A 25,347-nucleotide genomic window follows, 5' to 3' on the forward strand; every position below is an offset into this window, starting at 1 on the left:
CCTTCCCCCTACAGAGACTAGAATTGGGAGGATCCTCGTGTCCTGCCCCCGCTGTACCGTTTATCACTTTGCCTCAAGATTCTTATATAAAGTGTGGTGAACTTATCCGTGTGTGGTGTCCATCTGTGGGGGGGGAAGTTACTTGTCTGTACGATCGCCGGAGAAGGTCCTCACTGGAGGCCTCTCCCCCTGTACTCGGCCGACCCTCCGGGTCCCCGTCTAACATTGGTGGCCAGCGGCGCGATCCGAGCCAACGCATAATCGTACAGAAAGTAACTCACCCCACGACACACCAACACCATGACGACAAAAGAAAGTGGAGCAACGGAAAAATTCCAGATGGACAAACTAGAAGAATACAGCCACAGAGAATTAAAACAATTCTGCATAGAACTAGGCATTGCTACCACAGGACTGAGCACGAAAGAGGACTTCAAACACGCCCTGGAATCTTGGGCGGAGACGGGTACGGCTGTACCCCAAAACCAAAGCCTCGAGACAACGGAAACAAACACTGCTCCGACAGAAGAAAGAAGACCGGGTCTCTCGCCGGAGGAGGCCCGGGAACGGGAGAAGAGCAGGCTCCACGAATTGGAACTGGCTCGACTCCGCTTAGATGGAGAACTTAAGTTGGTGGAACAAAAAATAACTTTAGAACACTTACGGCTCCGAGAGGAGCGAGAAGAGAAACAAAGGCAGAGAGAACTGGAAGAGAAAAAACTAGCCTACGAGCATGAGCGCAACCTGAAGGAACTAGAGATCCGAAGGCAGAACAAAGATCTCGGGGTCCCTGGGCACCCGAGCCCCCCTGTCACTACGGACCCCAAGGTCCACATCCCCAAGGATGTCGTCAGAGAATATTACCGGAACGATGATATCCAGCAATGGTTCAAAGCCTACGAAGTGGCCATGACCTCCCACCGGATTCCCCGGAGCGACTGGGGAGCCGGGTTATGGTGGAGGTTTGTTAACGAAGGGCGAGACGCCCTGCTGCAACTCCCGGACCATCAGATGACATCCTACGACCACATGAAAGCCGCCCTCCTCACTCGATATGGACTCTTGCCCGAGATGTACCGCCAGAGGTTCCGCGACTGTAAACGGATCCCGGGTACGACTTGGGTGGAGTACGTGAACTTCTTTAGCCGAGCCTTCGAGGGGTGGATCAAGGGCAGCAAGGTGACCACTTACGAGCAGCTCTTTGATCTTATAGTATGGGAGCACCTCTCCAACAACTGCTTCGTCGAGCTCAGGCAGCACCTCCTCGACAGTAAACTGACTGAACCTCGGCAACTCGCCATCGAGGCTGACCGATGGGAGAGCACCCGAGTGCCCCGAAACTGGCCCAGCGAACAGAACCGAGCCTCCCAAGGGCCCCATCGCCCCCGAGGGGGAGGAGGAGTCCAGGGTCGGGGCCGAGACACCGTCCCGGTGGCTCCCGCCAGCAACACACCACCCCCGGCCGGAAGAGGGACCCCCCCGATGCGACCAGGTTTTCGCGCCAACGTTACTTGCCATCGATGCCAGCGACCGGGCCACTACGCCAATGATCCCAACTGCCCGAAAAACCAGAGCCCTATGCCCCGCCAGGTCGCTGCCGCCGCTCTGGGAGAGGAACAAACCCAGGAAGAGACTGAAGAGTACGAGCCAGACGAGCCCGAGTGGGAACCAGCCGCCATGTCCTTGGTCTGCCTAGGGGAAAGAGACCTGATCCCACGGGCACCCCTTCCCGCCAACACGCAGAAGTACAGCCAGTGGGTCAACATTAATGGGCACGGGCCGAAGCCCTCCGCGACACCGGGGCCAGTGTGACAGCAGTCCGCTGTCATCTGGTGACCCCGGACCAGATCTTACCAAACGTCCTTTGCCCAGTACGGTCGGCCGACAACTCCGAAAGCCTGTGTCAGATGGCCTGCGTCCCCTTCGAGTGGGGAGGAGTATCCGGAATGCTGATAGTGACTGTCCGCGACGATGCCCCCGTGGACTGCCTCCTGGGGAATGACCTCGAAAGTTCTCCCTGGTCAGCTGTCGAGAGAAGAGAGCACCTGGGGATGCTGGGCCTCCCTGAATGGGTCTGCGTAACGACCCGGTCCATGGCCGCCCGCGCCATCCCCAGTCCCGAAGAACCCGAATGGCCAGAGCCCCCTCCCCCGATCGTCCAAGAGGGAGCCACCCTGGAAGCCAGTTCTCCGGAGCACAGAGAAGAAGGACTCGATCGGCTCCGGGACCTTCCCGAACTGGCCCAGTGGCGTCAAGAGGGTGGCCCCACTCAGGAACAATTCCGACAGGAGCAAAGAACATGTCCCTCCCTCGAGGGACTCCGGCAGCAAGCCCTCGCCCAGAGTACAGGAGACACCTCGGGGGCCCACTGGATTTATTGGGACAATGACCTGCTCTACAGTGAGCAAAAGATTGCTGAGCTGGGGGCCAGTCGGGTGCTGGTAGTCCCCCTCCGCTTTAGAGACTTTCTCTTGAACCTAGCACACGATGTGCCTCTTGCCGGACACCTGGGACAAGACAAAACGTACAGCCGCCTGGTGACCCACTTCTACTGGCCCAAGATGCGGAATGATGTGACAAACCACTGCCGGGCCTGCCCAACCTGCCAGGCCAGCGGGAAGAGCGGCCGAAAGATCAAAGCACCCTTGCAGCCTTTCCCCATCGTCACCACCCCGTTTGAACGGGTGGGAATAGATATCGTGGGGCCCCTAGAGCCCAGAACAGCACAAGGACACCGGTTCATCCTGGTCCTGGTGGACCACGCCACCCGCTATCCCGAGGCCATTCCTCTTCGGACCGTGACGGCGCCCGTGGTAGGCCGAGCCCTGATGGGGATCTTCTCACGGGTGGGCTTCCCCCGGGAAGTCGTCAGCGACCGGTGCACGAACTTTATCTCTAAATACATGAAGTCCCTCTGGCAACAGTGCGGGGTCACCTACAAATTCACGACCCCCTATCACCCGCAAGGAAATGGACTGGTTGAGCGGTTTAACCGCACCCTCAAGGGGATGATCATGGGCCTGGAAGAGCCCCTACGCCGCCAATGGGATGTGCTGCTCCCGTGCCTCTTGTTCGCCTACCGAGAAGTCCCCCAGAAATCCCTGGGCTTCAGCCCATTCGAACTCCTGTATGGACACCCCGTCCGGGGTCCCCTCAGCCTGATCAAAGAAGGGTGGGAGGTGCCCCCCCAGAAGGCTCCGCCGGACGTATACAAGTATCTCCTGACCCTCCGTAACCAGACCCGGCGATTCAGGGAACTCGCCAAAGCCAACCTTGAAGCCAGTCAGGAGGACATGAAGAAATGGTATTATCAGCATGCCTCCTCCATCGAGTTCGAGCCAGGACAACAGGTCTGGGTGATGTCCCCGATTGAACCCTGCGCCCTTCAGGACAAATGGACGGGGCCCTTCAAGGTGGTAGAGCGCAAGGGTCCCGTCACCTACCTGATCGACATGGAGTCCCCCCGGAACCCCCTCAGGGTCCTCCACGCCAACAGACTCAAACCCCACTTCATACGCTCAGAGCTCAGCCTCCTGATGGCTACCGATAGTGGGACTGAAGAAGACTCCGAACCCCTTCCTGACCTGCTGAAGACGCTCGAGAAGGACGGCTCCGTGGAAGGGGTCAGACTCTCCGATGCCTTATCCCCAGAGCAGCGCCAAGACTGTCGAGACCTTCTGCTCCAATTCGCCGACCTGTTTTTCCTCATCCCCGGGGTCACCCCCTGATGCCTTCACGATGTGGACACCGGGGATAGTCCTCCTATTCGACACAGGGCGTACCGAGTGCCGGATCGAGTGTGCACTTGCATCCAGAACGAAGTCTCCAAAATGCTGGCTCTGGAAGTGATCGAGCCATCTGACAGCCCCTGGGCCAGCCCCGTCGTACTGGTCCCCAAGGCTGCCGCCCCGGGCGTTGCCCCCGAGCTCCGGTTCTGTGTGGACTATCGGGGCCTGAACGCCGTTACCAGAACCGACGCTCACCCTATCCCCCGGGCGGATGAGCTGGTTGACCGCATGGGGGCCGCCCGCTACCTGAGCATCTCCGATCTAACAGCGGGCTACTGGCAGATCGGCCTCATCCCGGGGGCCCAAGAGCGATCCGCCTTCTCTACCCCGGATGGCCACTACCACTTCAAGGTGATGCCATTCGGCATGAAAAACGCTCCAGCCACTTTCCAGAGACTCGTGAACCAGGTACTGGCGGGCCTCGAAAAATTCAGCGCCGCCTATCTGGACGATATTGCTGTGTACAGTCGCCACTGGGCGGACCACCTCCACCACCTCCGGGAGGTCCTGCACGCCCTCCGGCAGGCCGGGCTCACCATCAAAGCCAGCAAATGCCAGATTGGCCAAGGGTCCGTGACCTACCTGGGACACCAAGTGGGGAGTGGTCTGGTGGCCCTCCTCCAGCTCAAAATCGCTGCCATCCAGGCCTGGCAACCCCCTACCACCCAAACCGAGGTCCGAGCCTTCCTGGGGCTCACCGGGTACTACCGGCGGTTTGTAAAGGACTACGGCAGCATTGTGGGGCCCCTCACAGAACTCACATCCAAGAAAAACCCCAAAACAGTCAACTGGACTCCGGACTGTCAAGCGGCCTTTGAGAAATTGAAGGCCGCCAATGTGCACCGCCCCCGTGCTCCAGGCTCCCGACTACAGCCGGGAATTCATAGTGCAGACAGACGCCTCAGATCATGGCATTGGGGCTGTCCTCTCTCAACTCAACACAAAGGGAGTCGATCAGCCAGTGGCCTTCATCAGCCGACGCCTGCTGGCCCGAGAACAGCGCTGGAGCACCATCGAACGGGAGGCCTTCGCCGTGGTATGGGCCCTCAAGAAACTCCGGCCCTATCTCTTCGGTACCCATTTCCGGGTACAAACAGATCACCGACCCCTGCAATGGCTGATGCAGATGCGGGGAGAGAACCCAAAACTGTTGCGATGGTCCATCTCCCTGCAGGGGATGGACTTCACTGCGGAGCATCGTCCAGGCCAGGACCACGCCAACGCAGACGGCCTGTCACGCTTCTTCCGCCTCGGCAAGGAGAGTACCCAAGAGGATGGGTGACTCTCCCTGCCTTCAGCTGGGAGGGACGCATGTTGGACAGGCCTCGTGGAAGGCCCGCTCCCTCCCCGCATGGCGGGCCCGGACCCCTGCTCTCCCTGTATCCCCGAAAAGAACCATCCCGGCAACCCACCGGGGCAACCCCCGACCCGTCCACAACGGAACTCCAGCCCCCGAACATCCCAGTATCAGCTGGCCCGGGCCCCCGTCAGCACCACTGCCCCGGCCCAGCCGCCATCTTTGGACACTAAGTAACTAGGCCGCGTGGCCTCGGCTCGACCCCAACCCTGGGCCTGGCCAGGCCCCGACATCGAGGCACCACCATCCACCCAGGAGGTGAAGAGACCACTTGGCAGGTCAATGGGAGAAGGAGTGTCAATGGCTCTCCTCCGCCAGGTGTCGATCGCCCCCGGCCTCCCCGGGCGCTGGCTCCACCCCCCTGCTGAGTGTCTGGACTCCCTCATCCCGGACCTCCCGACCTCCAAGTGCGAGGGTCCGGACATCAAAGGAGACCAGACCTATAACTGGGGCAGCTCCAGAGCAGGAAGGCAGTTGTATCCTGGAGTCGAGAGGCACCGAGACGAACTCATCCTTGGAGGCCTGCTGGCGCTGCCGCGGCCCTTTCTTGTGAACCATCTCCGAAGCCTGCTGGCGCTGCCGCGGCCCTCTGCAACGTGAACTATCGTCTTGGCCTGCTGGCGCTGCCGCGGCCCTCTGCAACGTGAACCATCGTCTTGGCCTGCTGGCGCTGCCGCGGCCCTCGTCATCGTGAACCATCGTCCAGGCCTGCTGGCGCTGCCGCGGCCTTCCTCGTCGTGCACCATCTTCGTAGCCTGCTGGCGCTCCCGCGGCCCCTTTCTCGTGAACCATCTCCGAAGCATGCTGGCGCTGCCGCGGCCCTCTGCAAAGTGAACCATCGTCTTGGCCTGCCGGCGCTGCCGTGGCCCATCTCTATGGACCCCCAAGCTCGAGGATTGTGAGCTTCCCTCTTGCTGCTCCCGTACCGGACCGGTACTGAGACTGTCCCGCTACCCCTTCCCCCTACAGAGACTAGAATTGGGAGGATCCTCGTGTCCTGCCCCCGCTGTACCGTTTATCACTTTGCCTCAAGATTCTTATATAAAGTGTGGTGAACTTATCCGTGTGTGGTGTCCATCTGTGGGGGGGGAAGTTACTTGTCTGTACGATCGCCGGAGACGGCCCTCACTGGAGGCCTCTCCCCCTGTACTCGGCCGACCCTCCGGGTCCCCGTCTAACGCCCTCCACTCTGCTCCGTGTGCCCTGAAGTGACCCTCCTCTCTGCTCCCGTGTGCTTTCAGGTGACCCTCCTCTCTGCTCCCATGTGCCCTCAGGTGATCCTCCTCACTGCTCCCATGTGCCCTCAGGTGACCCTCCTCTCTGCTTCGTGTGTGCTCTCATGTAACCCTCCTCTCTGCTCTTGTGTGCTCTCAGGTGACCCTCCACTCTGCTCCGGGTGCTCTCAGGTGACCCTCCACTCTGCTCCGGGTGCTCTCAGGTGACCCTCCACTCTGCTCCGGGTGCTCTCAGGTGACCCTCCTCTCTGCTCTCGTGTGCCCTCAGGTGACCCTCCACTCTGCTCCGGGTGCCCTCAGGTGACCCTCCACTCTGCTCTCGTGTGCCCTCAGGTGACCCTCCCCTCTCCCCCCATGTGCTCTCAGGTGACCCTCCACTCTGCTCTGTGTGCCCTCAAGTGACCCTCCTCTCTGCTCCCATGTGCCCTCAGGTGACCCTCCTCTCTCCTCCCATGTGCCCTCAGGTGACCCTCCTCTCTCCTCCCATGTGCTCTCAGGTGACCCTCCACTCTGCTCCTGTGTGCTCTCAGGTAACCCTCCTCTCTGCTCCAGTATGCTCTCAGGTGACCCTCCTCTCTGCTCTTGTGTGCCCTCAGGTGACCCTCCTCTCTGCTCCAGTATGCTCTCAGGTGACCCTCCACTCTCTGCTCTTGTGTGCCCTCAGGTGACCCTCCTCTCTGCTCCAGTATGCTCTCAGGTGACCCTCCACTCTCTGCTCCCGTGTGCCCTCAGGTGACCCTCCACTCTGCTCCGGGTGCTCTCAAGTGTCCCTCCACTCTGCTCCTGTGTGCTCTCAGGTGACCCTCCTCTCTGCTCCAGTATGCTCTCAGGTGACCCTCCACTCTCTGCTCCCGTGTGCCCTCAGGTGACCCTCCACTCTGCTCCGGGTGCCCTCAGGTGACCCTCCACTCTCTGCTCCCGTGTGCCCTCGGGTGACCCTCCACTCTGCTCCGGGTGCTCTCAGGTGACCCTCCTCTCTGCTCTCGTGTGCCCTCAGGTGACCCTCCTCTCTGCTCCAGTATGCTCTCAGGTGACCCTCCTCTCTGCTCTCGTGTGCCCTCAGGTGACCCTCCTCTCTGCTCCAGTATGCTCTCAGGTGACCCTCCACTCTGCTCCTGTGTGCTCTCAGGTGACCCTCCTCTCTGCTCCAGTATGCTCTCAGGTGACCCTCCACTCTCTGCTCCCGTGTGCCCTCAGGTGACCCTCCTCTCTGCTCCAGTATGCTCTCAGGTGACCCTCCACTCTCTGCTCCCATGTGCCCTCAGGTGACCCTCCACTCTGCTGCGGGTGCTCTCGGGTGACCCTCCACTCTCTGCTCCTGTGTGATCTCGGGTGACCCTCCTCTCTGCTCCCATGTGTCCTCAGGTGACTCTCCTCTCTGCTGTTTGCTCTCAGGTGACCCTCCTCTCTGCTCCTGTGCTGCTCTCAGGTGACCCTCCACTCTGCTCTCAGGTGACCCTCCACTCTGCTCTCAGGTGTCCCTCCTCTCTGCTCCTGTTTGCTGCTCTCAGGTGACCCTCCTCTCTGCTCTGTTTGCTCTCAGGTGACCCTCCTCTCTGCTCCTGTGCTGCTCTCAGGTGACCCTCCACTCTGCTCTCAGGTGTCCCTCCTCTCTGCTCCCGTGTGCCCTCAGGTGACCCTCCTCTCTGCTCTCGTGTACTCAGGTGACCCTTCTCTCTGCTCCTGTGTGTCCTCAGGTGACCCTCCTCTCTGCTCTTGTGTGCCCTCAGGTGACCCTCCTCTCAGCTCCAGTATGCTCTCAGGTGACCCTCCACTCTCTGCTCCCGTGTGCCCTCAGGTGACCCTTCACTCTGCTCCCGTGTGTCCTCAGGTGACCCTCCACTCTCTGCTCCCATGTGCCCTCAGGTGACCCTCCACTCTGCTCCTGTGTGCCCTCAGGTGACCCTCCACTCTGCTCCGGGTGCTCTCAGGTGACCCTCCTCTCTGCTCCCGTGTGTCCTCAGGTGACCCTCCACTCTCTGCTCCTGTGTGCCCTCAGGTGACCCTCCACTCTGCTCCCGTGTGTCCTCAGGTGACCCTCCACTCTCTGCTCCCATGTGCCCTCAGGTGACCCTCCACTCTGCTCCGGGTGCTCTCAGGTGACCCTCCACTCTGCTCCGGGTGCTCTCAGGTGACCCTCCACTCTGCTCCCGTGTGTCCTCAGGTGACCCTCCACTCTCTGCTCCCATGTGCCCTCAGGTGACCCTCCACTCTGCTCCGGGTGCTCTCAGGTGACCCTCCACTCTGCTCCGGGTGCTCTCATGTGACCCTCCTCTCTGCTCCAGTATGCTCTCAGGTGACCCTCCACTCTCTGCTCCCATGTGCCCTCAGGTGACCCTCCACTCTGCTCCGGGTGCCCTCAGGTGACCCTCGACTCTGCTCTCAGGTGACCCTCCACAGAGCTACCAGGTTTGCTTTCCTGAGTGGTCCCAGCTGCAAATGCCCTCACTCTGCCCTCACACAGCAGGCTGCCCCCTGCCAGGGTCCTACCTGAGCAGAGGCTTCTTCAGACAGGTCTCCCCTCTGGCTGGGCAGGGCCCGGTGTCCTGCAGGTCTCTGCACATCAGAAGCATGGAGAATGAATACTCATAACCGCCACGTTTAAACGGCCCTTCATCCCCTTCTCCTCTACATCAACCATAACACGTCCATGCACCAATGTGGGACCTGACATGATATTATCTGCCTGTTCCCCTAACAAAGATGGCTGCGCTTCCTGTGAAAGTCAGGACACGCATAGCACGTCCTGTTAAATGCCCAAACAAAGATGGCCGCGTGTTTCTTCTTATTACCGAGTACCCCAGCTCACTTCCTGTTGTGGCCTGCCTACAGGGCCTGTGCACAGACCTCTAATGTTCAACTAGAGCGCTAACGCATTATATGCACCCGCGGACGCCATGTTGCAGGCGAAATTTCAAACTGAGACTTGAGGAAGGCCAGCCTGAATAAAACAGGGAGTTACCTTAATGAGTTTTTGTAAATATTTATCCTAAAGAGCAGTGTCTAATTGTTGAATTATGTAAAAAGCAATGATAGAACAAAACACACATTAAAGCAGCATACACACATAAAAGGACTCCAAACACACAGAAACGCACACCAAACACACATAAGATGACACCAAACGTACATAAAACACAAAAACATAAAAGAAGAGTCACCAAACGTTGGCTCCCCTGCAAACTAAGCGCGAGCAATTTAAGTAGCTCCCCCAGCCCTCGCCAACAGTAGGTAATATCTATTTATTTTGGAATATTTTATAGTACTTCATATTTATATAGTGCTTACTACCAGTGAGACTGCTTCGAAGCGCTTTATGCCGGGCACACTCTGTTCTGGTTGTGTCAATTTATGGATACCATAGAGCGCTGACAGTTGGTGCGCGTCTCCATGTTGAGGTCATAGGAAACATAGAGTGCAATCAGTACCAGGAAGGCTCCTACATTCCTCATTCATTCTGCACTATTACTATAGATCACGGGTGCTCACAAACATTGGCCCAGGGGCCACAAAGTCCGGTCTGTGGTGTGACCGAGGGCCGCACGGATGCCAGCAGGGTGGCGGTAGGGGGTCTGGGTGGGTCAGGGGTTGTGTAAAGAGGTCTAAAAACATTCTAACTGAACGGGCAAGCATTTATTTGCAGGTTAACAAATGCATGCCTGTTTATTTAACATTTTTTCCTAAATAATAATGTTCAGCAACTGAACAGCAGCTTGTGCTGCTGTTCCTGGAGGGGGGGGGGGCTGTAAAGGTCAAGAGGGCCGCAAGCGGCCCACGGGCCGTACTTTGAGTATCTCTGCTATAGATCAATTATAGACAGTACAGAACAGTTCAGTTTTGAGGCCTTTTCCTAACTATATACAGCCATGCCAGCATGGCACCCCATATTTAAACATGAAACTTTAGATTTTCATACATGCTCACAGATATGATTAGGCAGGATACTCCCAATTATTGGAGCAAAAAATGACTTCATTTTAGGTAAGAGACAGCTAAAATAGTCTCTGCTTTAATAAAAGTAATTGGAGCAAATACATACCCCGTTTTATTTTGCAAAATCTCCTACTTTCCTGTTCTAAAATGGTGGCATGTATGGATTTTTTAAACTGAAAATGGCTTTATTATAGTGTTTTCCTATTTATAACTATCTCTGATTAAGAAGAAATTTCCCCTGAATGTATTTTTATACATTCCCTTATATCTGCTAACAAATATAGGCACCAATATGCCTTAACTTTGGCACTGATTTCAAGCTTTGAGTTGGTGCATTCCACAGCCTGAAGAAGTCTTAGCCTCATGACAGACTGTTGTATGATGAAGTCTACAACATACAATGCAACATCTACGAAGGTAGAGAACAAAATTGGGTAAATGCTACTTACTCAATAACATTGTGGGTGCGGGGACCCCTTCATTCTTACATCCCAAAAAGACACCTCAATCATATGCCCAGGATCGAATGGGTCGGGGACAGTGTTAAACCTCAATTTCAGGAGGCAATGTGTCTAGAGACAAGGCGCTACACAACATATCAAAAATACAAGCGATCGAGCAAGGACAGACTCAATATGTGAGGAGGGTGGCATTAGAAATTTTAGAAAGATTTATTACAAAAATTCAAAAAAGTACAATATATAAATTGTGAAGCGCAGCTGCATAAGTCCTTGCCACGAAGGCTCTCAGTAATAGGCAATACAGAATAGTGAGCAAAATCAGAGAAAAATGTAAGTCCAAATGAAAAGCAAAATCAGTAAGAAATCAGACAGCAATCCTAGTAGCATCAGAAAGTCTTCAGGAAAGTTCTGGCTAACCCCCAAAATCAAGGGTTTATATAGTAAATATTCTCATAGAACATAATCAAACTTCAAGTTCATCATGACGTGAGAAAAAGAGTAACAATTTCAGCAAATCAGAGCATGGCTTTATAAAATGTCATATTTCCTTACTGGTGGACTTGGCCCTTTCTGCAGGGTCATCCCTGAACTTTTTGCCTTCCTCCAATATTCTCTCTGACCTGTTTTTGTTGGTTTAATGACTCTGGGTACTTTACCACTGCTGACCAGTGCTAAAGTGCATATGCTCTCCCTGTGAAAAGTATATATGTGATTGGTTTTCCTGATTGGCTTATTTGGTTTACTGTCAGACCCCAGTAAAGTGCACCAGGAGTGCCAGGGCTTGTAAATACAAATACTGCTAGTGGGCCTGCAGCGCTGGTTGCACCACCCACATAAGCAGCCTGGTAAAATATGTCTAAGGTCTGCCACTGCAGAACCTGCATGCAGTCAGGTACTGTCATGCTGGCGGGGCAAGTGCACACACTTGCCCGCCTCTGAACCTTCACTTAACTTCATTTTAGTAACCCCTATGGTAGGCCCAAGGGCAGGGTGCATTGTAAGCATAAGGTAGGACATGTCCTGATGTGTGTGGCATGTCCTAACAGTGAATTACAGCCATTTTCGTTTTTCACTATTGTAAGGCTACCTGTTCTCATAGACCAGAATGGGCTGCTGGAATTATTACATTCTATAATCCCAGCAGGCTCAGGGAACATGGTAGAAAGTCACGGTTAGTATGCCTGAACTCAGAATAAGTTCAAGTTCAATTTTTTTTTTTATGATTTGGAACTCGTTAGAGGTCCACATAAAAAGTACAGCTACAAAACAGTACAAGTATATAAAATCATGCAGTAGTGACAAGGTAAAAAATAACAGACCAGAAATTAATATAAGTTCAAAAAACATTTAAAAAAGTTAAATATTCTAGAACAAAACATTTCATTAGGGGGGCTTAGAATCGCTTCAGTAAATGCATTAACAGATAAGATACCTAGTTTCAAACAAATTGGTCTTATCCACTTACGCCGCAAATATAACAGAGCTGGGCAAATAAACAGAACATAAGAGAGGTCTTGAATCGAATGGTTACACAAGGTACATATGTTGGAAGAACCATACCATTTGGATAGAAGATTATTCAAGGGTAACATATCTTGTCTTAACAAGTACCAAAAGCGCCTAATGCCGTGTGGAAGATTCCAAGATGCATAACATTGCATAGTTTTAAAAACATAGGAATTAATCACCGGCAGACTACTTTTTCTTGATACAATAGAGTCTCTATCCAGCATAAAACTTAACCTCCATGATGCTGTTTTTAATAATGCCTTTAATTGGCATGAAGAGAGTGAAAACAAAGAAGATTCTTCCAGTCACAACAAAGAGACCGCCTTTCTAAAGTTTTTTACGATTGGAGAAAGTTCTTTTAAAGGGCCCAATAATTCTTCTTGAATGAAATGTCTTAGCGTGGAGGGTTCGCATTTAGCTAGGTAGAAGACCCATCTGACTATCCCAGCTAGTCCGTGGACCCAGCTACTTCTTAAGCCAAACTCAAGCCTAAGAGAGGCCACAGAACAAGTGGAATTAACGGAGGATAATTGTCGCAAGAGTCTACCTTCAATAATATGGAGAAAACCCCAGTTACTCACATCAATGAGTTCAGTTCCGTACAGTAATGAGGCGGGGATTTTTGCTTAGAAAGCTTCTAACAGGAAGGGAAAATGACGTTTTCCTGTGGCTTTATAAAGAGCGTTTAGACCCTTGCCCTGTATCAGAGCTTTACACTTATTGTTCTCAATATGGGCCTTATCACTCATATTACCGCAAATTATTTTCCCCAAAAATAGGTAAGAATTTACGATTTCCAGCTTTTGGCCACCTAATGTCCATATGAAACTCCCATGAGCAGGTTTTCTCTTCCCCGATATGCACATAACTTTACTTTTAGAGATGTTTATCTGAAGAAAGTGCGCCTCTGCGAAAGTATGTAATGCCTGTAGACGCTTGTTCAATCCTTTGGGTGTCAAATCTAACAATAATATGTCATCGGCATACATTAAACACACAATAGCATTATCCCCCAATACAGGAGCAATTCCGCCACTCGAAGTTACAGCTTGAGGAAGATCATGCACATAAAGCGAGAACAATAATGGTGCCAGTAAACAGCCCTGTTTAAGTCCATTGGCCGAGGGAATAGGATCTGACAAACCTCTTTCTCCTCCCAACAATATTCTGCACCAGGTATCGGTATGGAGATCCCGAATTAAATCTAACAGTAAGGGGGGGATACCTAAAAATAATAGTTTCCTCCACAGCAGATGCCGGTCAACCTTATCAAAGGCCGTGGAAAAATCTATAAAGGCAGCATATACCTTTCCACCCCGTACTCTGATGTATTTGTCCATAATCACTTGTAAAGCTGTTAGATTATCCATAGTTCCATGTCCTTTATGGAAACCCGTTTGCTCAAAGGGGAGAATATTGTTCTGGTCTACCCATTCAGATAATAATTTCAAAAGGCATTTGGCAAAGACCTTGCCGACGGCATCCAGGAGGGCAATCTGGCGGTAATTTTGAGGCAGAAGTCGATCACCCTTCTTGAAGAGGGGAACCAAAATACTCCCCTTCCAAGATGGGAGAACAGCCCTATTCAAAAAGCAACGAGCAAATACAGGGAATAAGATTTTACTCCACTTTGTGCTACTCTGCTTTAAGACAGAAATAGGCAACTCATCTGGGCCCATGGCCCCAGATGTACGCATTTCACGGATGGCCAACTCAATGGATTTTTCCGAAGGAGGTTCCACATGAGCTAAATGCACCACGTTGAAACTTCCCTGAAGTGAATAATCCCCATTGCTTGCATACAGATTTTTAATATGCTCAACCCAGATTCGTTCCTCTATAGGAATTGGAGAGGGACTCAACCTTGCCCCACAGCCCTTACCAATTAAAGACCAAAATGTTCTTACTCGGCCATGAAAGGCTGCCTCTCTCAATTGCATCCAGATTTGGTCTTCCCTCTCCTTACACATTCTAAGCTTTAGCCTTTTCCTTCTCCTTTTTAATAGAGCTATTCTGCGAGATCTTTCAGGTATGTTTTTTAAATATTGGTCCCTTACCAATTTATTTATATCTTTATTTAATAGACGGATGGAACTGGGAAGGGGGGCTGGGAGCCTAGTTCTTTTAGGGTGTCTTGCTGTAGAGGTCACATTCAGCAATAAATGTAAGAAATGATCAATTTCAGAACCATCCCAATTCGGTAGATCAGCTATTGTCGCCTCAAGGATACTATCCAGCCCACTAAGGGACTTTTTATCCCAAAAACATCTCCCCGATGAACCACCAAAGCTTACCAAATCCCTGCTTAGCGACCATCGGTCAGACATAGGGGGGCAAATCTTTAGTGCAATAGCCAGAAGAGAATGGTCACTTAATGGAGTTTTCGAGATCTCAAGGTCATTTAGTAACATAAAGGCGGAATTATCCACCAATACATAATCCAAAAAAGATTCTCCCTGGTATGAGTCGTGTGTATATTTCGCCGGCGAATCGGAAGGAAGTCTTCCATTCGCCACGATTCCATCCATCTCAAATAACTAAAACTAAACTAAAAAAGTATTTTCCCTCTTTTGTTGGTTTTAATGTTCGCAGGGAACACGGCTTGGGGGATGTGCAGAGATTCTTCCCTATATTTATTCCTAAAAAGGGATAAACTTAAGTTGGAAATTTTGCAATTAAAATCCCCTACCAAGATTATATTTGAGGACGGCATTTCCTCTCTGGCTTTTTTGGCATAGGAGAAAACTTTCTTTAGAATAGGATTAAAACATACATCAGGAGGGATATACACATTAATCAGAACAATCGGGCTGGGAAATTCCGTATTACCCAGGCTGAATAATGTTACAGCCTGAAGTAAATTGCTAGGATCCAGAAAATGAGAAAAGGACCATTTAATCCGATTTAAAAGACAGCAAGCAATACCCCCTCATGCGTGTCCTCTAGGGGAGGGAGAGGCTTTCCCCTCCAGGATAATATAATCACTACCCACAACAAGATTCTCGGTGCTCCATGTCTCTTGTAGACAAATCACAGCAGCTTCAGAGGACAAGAGGAGCGCGATTTTATCAGAATTATTCTTTAGTCCTGCAGCGTTCCAAGACAGAATTTTAAAATTACTGCTAAACGTCAGGTTGCATTTCCTGAATAACTGTGTTTTTCCTCGTGAGAACGCCTGGAAGCCAATTCCAACGGGAACACTCATCCTCATTCTTGCTCCTGTTGTGGAAGGAAGGGAAGTAATTTCAGATACGCAGCGTATATTTTTTTAAAAGAATATTTTTAAGTCATTGTAGGCCTCAAATCGTTCTTTCATACCCAAGGCAGATGGAAAGAGCGGAGCACAATAGCATGCTCCCTTAGGGGATTTAGAAGGTCTATCTGACAAACAATTTCCCCAAAATGGTGTAACATCTATACCCCTACTCTGAAAAATCTCAGAATGCTGGAGGATTAAATGAACAATGAGTTTAGAATGGAACTTAGCCCTCGTTAAAAAACCTCCCTCTATTTCCAATATGAAGATTAGATCCATGTCTGATGATTGAATTAATTCCAATTTTCCGGACTCCTGAAAACATTTAAGAAGGGCGGTTCTATTCAAGATACAATCTGCTTCAAACAGTGGAAGGAAATTGAGTATAAAAGTATTTACATTTTCCTCTTTTCTAGAATCAGAAGAATTGTTTATAACCTCTACACCTACAGCCTTACCAGGAAAGGATTTGGCCAAAGGATTGAGGACAGACACACTTGAGACCGGGAGGTTATTAGACAATACCCCCAAATGTCTCGACTTACATTCCCCCTTTTCAACTTGTAATTCTCCCGTTATGCCATTACGAACAACAGAGGCTAACTTAGATACTAGTAAAGAAGAGTCTAATATTGGTGGTATTGTCAATGGGACCAGAGGGGGGAGAGGGGAGGGAACATTAACTACTTTTATATCCCTTAATGTATTTGTTGGGCCGATTGAGGGCTCCATATGGGCCTCTTCTGTGGGCGATATATCTTGTTGGGATTCAAAAAGGAATTTCCTCCGCCTATTTTTTTCAATCCTGCGGATTAACTTCCTTTTATTTCTTCCCTTCTTATTTAATTTCCCAATTTTTGATCTAGCAGCTACTTCCAAGCCCGCCTTATCTTCCTTACCACTCTGATGATTGAAGATTGCAAAACACTCTTTCACTGGTTTCACATTCCTATCAGGGGACAGTACAACAATGAGACTATCAGGCTCCACCACATTCATGTCAGGGGACAGTACAAATATAGGACTATCAAGCACCACCGCACAGTTGGAAGTAAAATTAGTTGTGCTGGAAGTTATCTTTTCCACCACTGTAGACATCGGGTGAACATCAGTAACAGCATCTGTACATTCGGATAGGATTTTATCATTCAGCCCTTCCCCCTCCATAGAGCTTGTTACTATATTAAGGGGAGAAACCTTCTCTGCGCAATTATCCAACAATACTTTTAGGATTTTCGTAACCGTTTCTAAAACACAATCCGACCCCCCAACAAACTTTTCAAGTAAAGACAATATAGAAGAGAGTAGGCGTTCCAATGAGATCAGGGAATCAGAAACTGGTTTAACAGAATTTGCAAGGTTCAACATATCTGGGTCTATTATGTTAAGATCAGGGCTCATTGATACACTATTGGAAATAGATTTATTGGAGGGCGTGCTGCTACACAATTGGAGTCCAGAGGGGACAAAAGCCGCCGGAGTTTTTACCAAATTAGAATTTCTACAGGACTCATCGGCAACATACCGCTCACAAAGCTCCATATCTATTTCAAAAGATAATGATTTATTACTGCCCTCTCTTTCAGGAGTAGAAGATCTTAAGGAGGATTTACGACAAGACCATTTAGAGCAATCTTTAGAAGGATGCTCCTTAGAATTAGAGGGTAAATTATGGATTAACACATTCTCACTTTTGAAATTGTTCTCTCGGATGTAAATGAGATTTGATGGACAAGAATCGCTCACTATTGCGACCTTAGTCTGACCAGTAACCTCTTCTTTTTTATTTTCCCCCAGGGTTTTTTCAGGAGAAGCAAAGTCCTTTGGAGCAAGTAGGGCTGGCGTACCTTTACTAATGTCTACCTTATCTTTGGATTTGGGTGACGCCATTGTAATTTTGTTCGAACCACGTTCCCAAAGGCTGAACAGTTGACAATTCCCCTTTAACTGTGTAGTAGGACCTACCTTATTTCTAAGTGGGTTAGATTTAGTTTTAGAGCATGCTTTACCCACCAGGACTCTCACAGACCTTAACTTTTTAGCAGTCATCCTGGTACAATTATCTAAGTGCTATAGAATATAGTACAGACCAGATACAACTATTAACAAATCCTATATTATTATAGGAAACTATAAGTCCGGTTAGTAAGTAAGCTCAGCTCCAGCCTTCTTCAGCCTCTGAGGGCCTCAGAGGGCCCGCCCTTTGCCCGGGCTTCGCTACGAGCTTCGTCCCGCGCGCGTCCCGCTGCGCGTGACGGTTGCACTATTTTTTTATCCTCCCAGGCGGGGGGGCGTTGCCGCTGCGGGAAGAGGCTGCAGGTGTGTTGGTTCGCCTCGCAGTCCCGCAGAGGTGTGGGCGGGGTCCGGGGTCAAGCAGCTGCCGTGGAGCGGGAGCCGCGACCGGGAGACAGCAAGGCAGAGTCCTTCCAAGTTCCGCTGATGAGAGCGCCCAGTCTGGTCAGCAACACAAAGCCCCAGCGAAGAGAAGCACTAGCGCAGCGTGTGCTGCGAGATTAAATTCTGGAGCCAGGCGGGGGGGCGTTACCGCTGCGGGACGAGGCTGCAGGTATGTTGGTTCGCCTCGCAGTCCCGCAGCGGTGTGGGCGGTGTGGGCGGGGTCCGGGGTCAAGCAGCTGCCGTGGAGCGGGAGCCGCGACCGGGAGACAGCAAGGCAGAGTCCTTCCAAGTTCCGCTGATGAGAGCGCCCAGTCAGGTCAGCAACACAAAGCCCCAGCGAAGAGAAGCACTAGCGCAGTGTGTGCTGCGAGATTAGATTCTGGAGCCAGGCGGTGGGGCGTTGCCGCTGCGGGAAGAGGCTGCAGGTGTGTTGGTTCGCCTCGCAGTCCCGCAGCGGTGTGGGCGGTGTGGGCGGGGTCCGGGGTCAAGCAGCTGCCGTGGAGCAGGAGCCACGACCGGGAGACAGCAAGGCAGAGTCCTTCCAAGTTCCGCTGATGAGAGCGCCCACTCAGGTCAGCAACACAAAGCCCCAGCGAAGAGAAGCACTAGCGCAGCGTGTGCTGCGAGATTAAATTCTGGAGCCAGGCGGGGGGCGTTGCCGCTGCGGGAAGAGGCTGCAGGTGTGTTGGTTCGCCTCGCAGTCCCGCAGTGGTGTGGGCGGTGTGGGCGGTGTGGGCGGTGTGGGCGGTGTGGGCGGGGTCCGGGGTCAAGCAGCTGCCGTGGAGCGGGAGCCGCGACCGGGAGACAGCAAGGCAGAGTCCTTCCAAGTTACACAGATGAGAGCGCCCAGTCAGGTCAGCAACACAAAGCCCCAGCGAAGAGAATAATAAAATACTTCTTTTAGTAAAGTTTATTTTATTATCCTGTGTTTGCAAATGCTACTTTTAAAAAGTTGATTTACAAAAGGGGGTGGTGATGAACAGAGTGTCTGAATTGAGCAGACCACTCTTACCCAGTCCAAAGATCAGGGCTTGATCCATCACCGTTATTTATCTCACTGCCCCATCCCAGCTCAGAACCTGGCTATATGCAAATCAGTCTGTCCCTGGCCCAGTGCATCATGGGAACAGGGCAGACTAAACTACCAAGCCAATTCTTTACCAGAAAGGAGACAAGCTACCGGGGACCGGTTTCTGGCATTTCAGCCTCTTCGGCCCGGCTTGCTTGAATCCTGATGGAGCAGTGAGAAAGGGACTCATGTCTGAGTATACCCTGCCACACCTATAGTGGCCAAAATCGATTTACAAAAGGGGGTGGTGATGAACAGAGTGTCTGAATTGAGCAGACCACTCTTACCCAGTCCAAAGATCAGGGCTTGATCCATCACCGTTATTTATCTCACTGCCCCATCCCAGCTCAGAACCTGGCTATATGCAAATCAGTCTGTCCCTGGCCCAGTGCATCATGGGAACAGGGCAGACTAAACTACCAAGCCAATTCTTTACCAGAAAGGAGACAAGCTACCGGGGACCGGTTTCTGGCATTTCAGCCTCTTCGGCCCGGCTTGCTTGAATCCTGATGGAGCAGTGAGAAAGGGACTCATGTCTGAGTATACCCTGCCACACCTATAGTGGCCAAAATCGATTTACAAAAGGGGGTGGTGATGAACAGAGTGTCTGAATTGAGCAGACCACTCTTACTTTTAAAAAGTTAGCATTTGCTTGCCTAACCATTTCAGCCCGCCTCTACCAGGATGTGTATCTGCTGTCTGGGTTGTGTGAGTGACAGTGCTGGGGATGACAGGTGGTGGGAGTGCCCCTTGACTCTGAATAGGGCTGTGCTCTGCCACCACAATGCTGGCTCCACCTCCTGGGGAGCGACTGATGACTCTGCCCGACACCTGGTCCAGGAAGAGGGAAGACTGTCAACAAAGTGCTCCTGACTACACTTGTCCTCTCAATGCTGGCTGTACCTCCTGCGGAGCGTCTGCTGTCTTTGCCCCTCACACTGTAAGAAGAAGCCAGGAACAGCACGACAAAGTGCTCAGAGACTGAAATGGACTATGCAAAGGCCCCCCTGGCCTGAAAAGACAAAAGAAACTGACTATAAATGTAGGAGCCCTGCTCCTAACAAATCAGATCCTGTTTTCCCACAACGAACCTCTGCCCAAGTAGAAGGACCAAGAAGAAGCTGAAAGACAGGCCTGCAGTGTGCCTTGCTGAGGAAGGAGAGGAGAAGACCAAAGAGGACTTTGCTTTATTTGTGGAAAATGAGCCCGAATTACCATCGATGCCCAGGCCGCTGGCGCAAACCGCCTCTTAGTTCCCATGTTAAATAATTACCAAAATAAAGAGACGGGCGCTGGAAGCAGGAATCAAGAACAGAGTTTAATTCTCATGAGGAGAGCCAGTCATTTCGGACACGAAACACAGTGTCTTTCGGGAGGTGCTCTAACAAGTGAGCTGAGACTCTTGCTTTTATACTTTACAAAACATTTGATGGTACAATCAGGACAGTATGACGCAAAAGAAAGACATCCCTATAATCCTCGTGGTGATCCTACTCCACATACGTTCACAATGGGGACCCTTGACCTGCTGATAAGAGGGGAGGGCAATCACGCAGCTGAGTGTTTCGTAGGATGTGTACGCCTGATCATGGCCCAGGGGGTGGGGTGGCTAGGCATACAATAAGGGCAGTAAATGGTATCTCCTGGCTTAGGCGATGGCCTCGGACATGTGTGGTCAGCCGGACTCGGGGGAAGGGGTCATCAAAGGAGTGGTATTCATGCCTGCGTGGACAATCGAGCGCGGAGGGAGGGCTTATCAACAGAGGGGCATTCATGGAAGGGAAGGAGGTGCTGGTCAGGCGCGGCCGTGACTCTCAAGGACAGGGCTTTGCGGAAGAAGAGGGTTTATGACTTGCTCATGTGAGGAGAAGGAGGGGGTCGGGGTGCGTGCAGGGCCAGAGTCGCACAGAGAGAGAGGGAGAGAGAGATCCTATGACCTGTACATGAGAGAACAGGGGCAGTCAGATACAGCTGGGGGGCTATGTCAGCTGAGGCGAAGGATGCTTCTTTGAGAGGGAAATGGGGAATGCCTGGGTCAAGCAGGAGGGTTGCCTTTCACATCAGGATCGCGCAAAGGGAAAGGGTTTCATGGTCTATACATGAGAGAGGGGGTGCAAGATACGTGCAGGAGGGAAGCCGGGGATTCCAATGGGTAAAAAGGCCATGGTGCCTAGAATGGCTGAACATATGCATAGGGGTACGGGTTCTTACTGGCAGGGTGATGCGGTCAATAATTTACAGTATCCATGGTGCCCACAGGGAGAGGAGTGGGAGAAGAAGGGAAATGAATGCTGTCTATGTACATCAATTTCGTCAGCTTTCACAGTCGCCCCTTTTTACATAACAGCAATCATTTTTGCAACTGATGTGATTACAGGTAGACAAGCATCGTTGACGAATTAGCACTTTGTCGATACTAACATGTGGCGTACAATCATAGACAGTTAAGGTGATGGGAAGAATGCAGTACATAGGAAATTACATTTTCGTTGTGTTCCTGACAATTAAACGCACTACATAGCATAAATCTTTCTGACTTAAAAAATGTGACCAATGAACAGTTTTGACCAGGTAGTTGAGAGCGGAATTCAGTTCAATACACAAGATCTCTTCGTCACAGTGTCTTTTTATCAGCGAGCCATCACTGGTAGGCTCTAATCCGAGTATTTTCGTTGGCGCTGTTGAGCACCGGCGGTGGAGCTATAGGTCCAGCTCGGTTCCATCCTTACGCGTTGCAGGGTGCGGTCAGTCCTCTGCTGTTAGACCACAGTCCTGTTCCCTAAACAATCCGTTTGGCGGCGCCTTAGGCTCGGCACCTATAGTTCTGTGGCAACACCCTATTCCCATATAATTGCAGTTCTTTCCTTTGGCAAAAAGTCACGTGGAAAAGAGGGTGAATGTAGTTCAAATAGTCGATAGGGGAGAGAGAGAGAGCGCGGAGTTGGGTCAGAGTTCCTGGGACACACAAAAGGGACCAAGGGAGCAAAGGATAACAAGCAGGCAGGCCCATCAATCGGGCCCAAAGAAGGCGGACGGAGACTCCAGGCACACGTGGGTTAGCAGTCGGAGGGCTTCAAGGCAGCCCGTCATTTTTCATTTTCCACGTTGAAATTGCGGTCTCGTCCCGTGTCTTGTTGCTCTGCAGCTCCACCTCTGGTCGATGTCACACGTGTCCCAAGATCTGCAGTCAGGCTGCACGTCACATCTGACCCATCTCCTTCGGTGATCGTGAATCTTTGAATAGGTACAAGACAACGTTTTAGAGAAATGGCAGAAGAAGACATCTACGCATATGAATTCCTCCCTCAATTCTACGCATTTGAGAGTTTATGCTCATCGGTCACAGTCAGAGGTCTATTACCAAGCAGTGCATGTGTCAGCATTCCTACTGAGTTTATGGCAAGTTTATTCATTGTCCTGTTTATAACTTACGTGAGGATAAATGACATTTCCATCAACTGTGCGTTACATCATATTCAACATTTACAGAGCATTTTCCTTCAGGACTGGCTAACATTTTCACACAGGGCGGGGGTGCTATCGTCGAGAGTCGGGCAAAACAAGATTTCCTCAAGGGTCAACAGCTACTCATGGTCATTATGTTTATACCCGGGACAGCAGCTGGGGTCTATCAAATGGGGAGGGTATACTTCGGGCGCTCGCGCTTGGGTGCGAAGGGGTGGGGCAATCTGGGTATTGGGTGTCAATCTAGACGTTGGCGTTCGTCTCTGAAGAACAGACATAGGATGCCATTGACATACAGTTCCCCTATGAATAGCCAGATTTGGGGACCTTAGCCGTCTTACCTGTCCTTTCCTTTTCAGCCAATTCAAGTTCATCTATTTTTGTAGAAAGGAGAGGTAGTAATATGGCAAGTTACAATCATTTTTACTTCGGTCAATTTCGTTGAACACCTCCGCGTTCAATAAGTATCAAATCAGACTGGTGCCGGTGGGGCACAATTTTACCAAAAAGAGGGAGAGAAAATAGGGAGACTCTCATAGAGAGTGAGAGTCGTCCGCAATCTAAACGAGCCATTCGGTACACGTATGACATGTAGAGAGAGAGAGAGAGAGAGAGAGAGAGATAAAAGGGGTGGAGAGAGAGAGAGAGAGAGAGAGAGACGTGTACGAAAATAGGTCACTTAGTGCGCTCACAACACAGAACAGCAAAGGTCAGGTAACATGCAGATATAGACAGAGGGGAGACATATATTCGTACGTTACACACACACAAACTCAGACAGGGAAGACGGCACATGTATTACACATATACAAGACATTCACAACAAGACAGGAAACAATTGTTAGTCTACAACATCTGTTTTTATATATATCCTACGTATCTTTACTATCCTATTTATCTACGTGCTTAGCTCTTTCTGCCCTTCCCCCCTTTCCCTTCTCGCTTGTCACGCCTGCGAGCGCTCCCAATTACCAATACTCACACCTCGGTTGGTTGATCAGAAATTAACCTGGTCGTGCTAGTTACCCATGGTTGGATCTTAAACCATTTTTCTGTTCCCTCCTGTGGTGGGAAGTTCTCCAGGCTGAGGCAACGGCAAGCATTGATCGGGAAAACAGTCGGACAGCTTGGCTATATCTGTAAGAGTGTGAGAAAGGGGGCAGTGCATTTTGAACATCGGCAACATTTCTAACTTCCTAGGCGGGTGGTGCCGTGGCAACCCTTACCCGTACAATTTTTCTTTGTCCTTTCCCTACCTAGTCAAAACGTCCAGTTATATTATTTAACGCGTCGTTTCTAGTCAATTTTTTTTCGTCATTCAGTACTTGTCCAGTCTCTATGTCAGTCCATCCTCCCGTTGCTATGTTCTAAGGAGGAACAGTCATGTTTAAGTCTACGTCTTTTAAAAACTTTTTTTTGTCATAAGGACCATGCTCATATTCCCTTCTTCCCCTTCTCATTGGCGGTTCGATCATCGTCCTTCCATACATCAGCCAAGGTTCCGACGTGACCTGCAGAAGGGAGGAGAAAGAAGGGGTGGGGGGGCAATATTCAAACCTCATCAGCATGCAGTAATCCGGAAATGTTTTTACCTACCACATACTCGACCTATCTCCACGTAGTGCATTTCTCTACCATCACGGCGTTTAAGCCCAGAGGGGCCAGAAATGTCAGACAGATAATCATTGACGATCTGCGTATCTACATGAGTTACTTGGTCGTAACCCCTTTTGATCGGGTACAAGGGTGGCGGTCAGGTGGCATTTCTGTGGTGTCGTTTTTAGGTCTTCTAAAGCACTTTTCCGGCTGCCTGTGACACATAGTGTGGCTGCTAAATATCGGGTCCTTTTTAACCTTTAACCTTCATCATACTTTCTCGTTGCTCACAGTAGTAATACATTCAAAACTCATTAATGCAACCGCTACAACTATGCTTTCGTTTTCAAAATACTTTTAATAAAAAGTGTTGAAGTATAAATACAGGCATATAAAACAATGGCCCAACCCGAAATCGATTATAGGCTCAATCAATCAGTACTCACAGTTCATCATTTTTAAGACTGAATAGGTGTTTAAAGTTATTCACCTCTTGTAGATTTTATCAAAACAACTTAGGAATGCATCCACCTTGGAAAATTCATTTGTTCAAAGAATATATATATTATTCAAAAAATATATATATATTAGGAGTTTTTCTATATTACTCCAACACAGAAAAGAAAATTCATATGTACATTATTATACACTTTTTAAATAACGAACGGTAGCAAAGAGAGCAACGTGCTTCTATACAGGTGCCGGAAAAATAGAGAAGAATAGTGATTTTGATAGAAAGGGTGTAAGCCTCAACAGAATAGTGACATAGAGTTATTTATAAGATTGAAAAAAACACAGTGCTGTACAAAGGGCAGCAAAAATATGTACATAAGGCCACTGATTGCTCATTTAGCTTTTAACATTTATACATTCTTTTACTGGCATGTATAATGTTTGGAAAAATAGTGGTCCTGTTTTGGGGGAGTTTTTCTCTACCATCACGGCGTTTAAGCCCAGAGGGACCAGAAATGTCAGACAGATAATCATTGACGATCTGCGTATCTACATGAGTTACTTGGTCGTAACCCCTTTTGATCGGGTACAAGGGTGGCGGTCAGGTGGCATTTCTGTGGTGTCGTTTTTAGGTCTTCTAAAGCACTTTTCCGGCTGCCTGTGACACATAGTGTGGCTGCTAAATATCGGGTCCTTTTTAACCTTTAACCTTCATCATACTTTCTCGTTGCTCACAGTAGTAATACATTCAAAACTCATTAATGCAACCGCTACAACTATGCTTTCGTTTTCAAAATACTTTTAATAAAAAGTGTTGAAGTATAAATA

At 50.3% G+C, this 25,347-nt stretch overlaps 1 protein-coding gene across 4 annotated transcripts in view; it reads right to left on the reverse strand.

The window, feature by feature from the left end:
• The window catches only part of LOC147709846 (uncharacterized), a 113,332-nt gene extending 104,247 nt beyond the window's left edge, over positions 1–9,085 (reverse strand). For 2 of the 4 annotated variants that reach the window (XM_086928297.1, XM_086928298.1), the window contains exon 1: positions 8,871–9,085. The gene's annotated coding sequence lies outside the window, so the exon portion shown is untranslated. The remainder of the gene's footprint in view (positions 1–8,870) is intronic. The other 2 variants (XM_086928295.1, XM_086928299.1) reach the window with 2 other exon arrangements.
• Positions 9,086–25,347: the final 16,262 nt, after the last annotated feature.

The sequence above is a fragment of the Lissotriton vulgaris genome, chromosome 6 (assembly GCF_964263255.1).
Source record: "Lissotriton vulgaris chromosome 6, aLisVul1.2, whole genome shotgun sequence".
Classification (NCBI taxonomy): Eukaryota; Metazoa; Chordata; class Amphibia; order Caudata; family Salamandridae; genus Lissotriton; species Lissotriton vulgaris.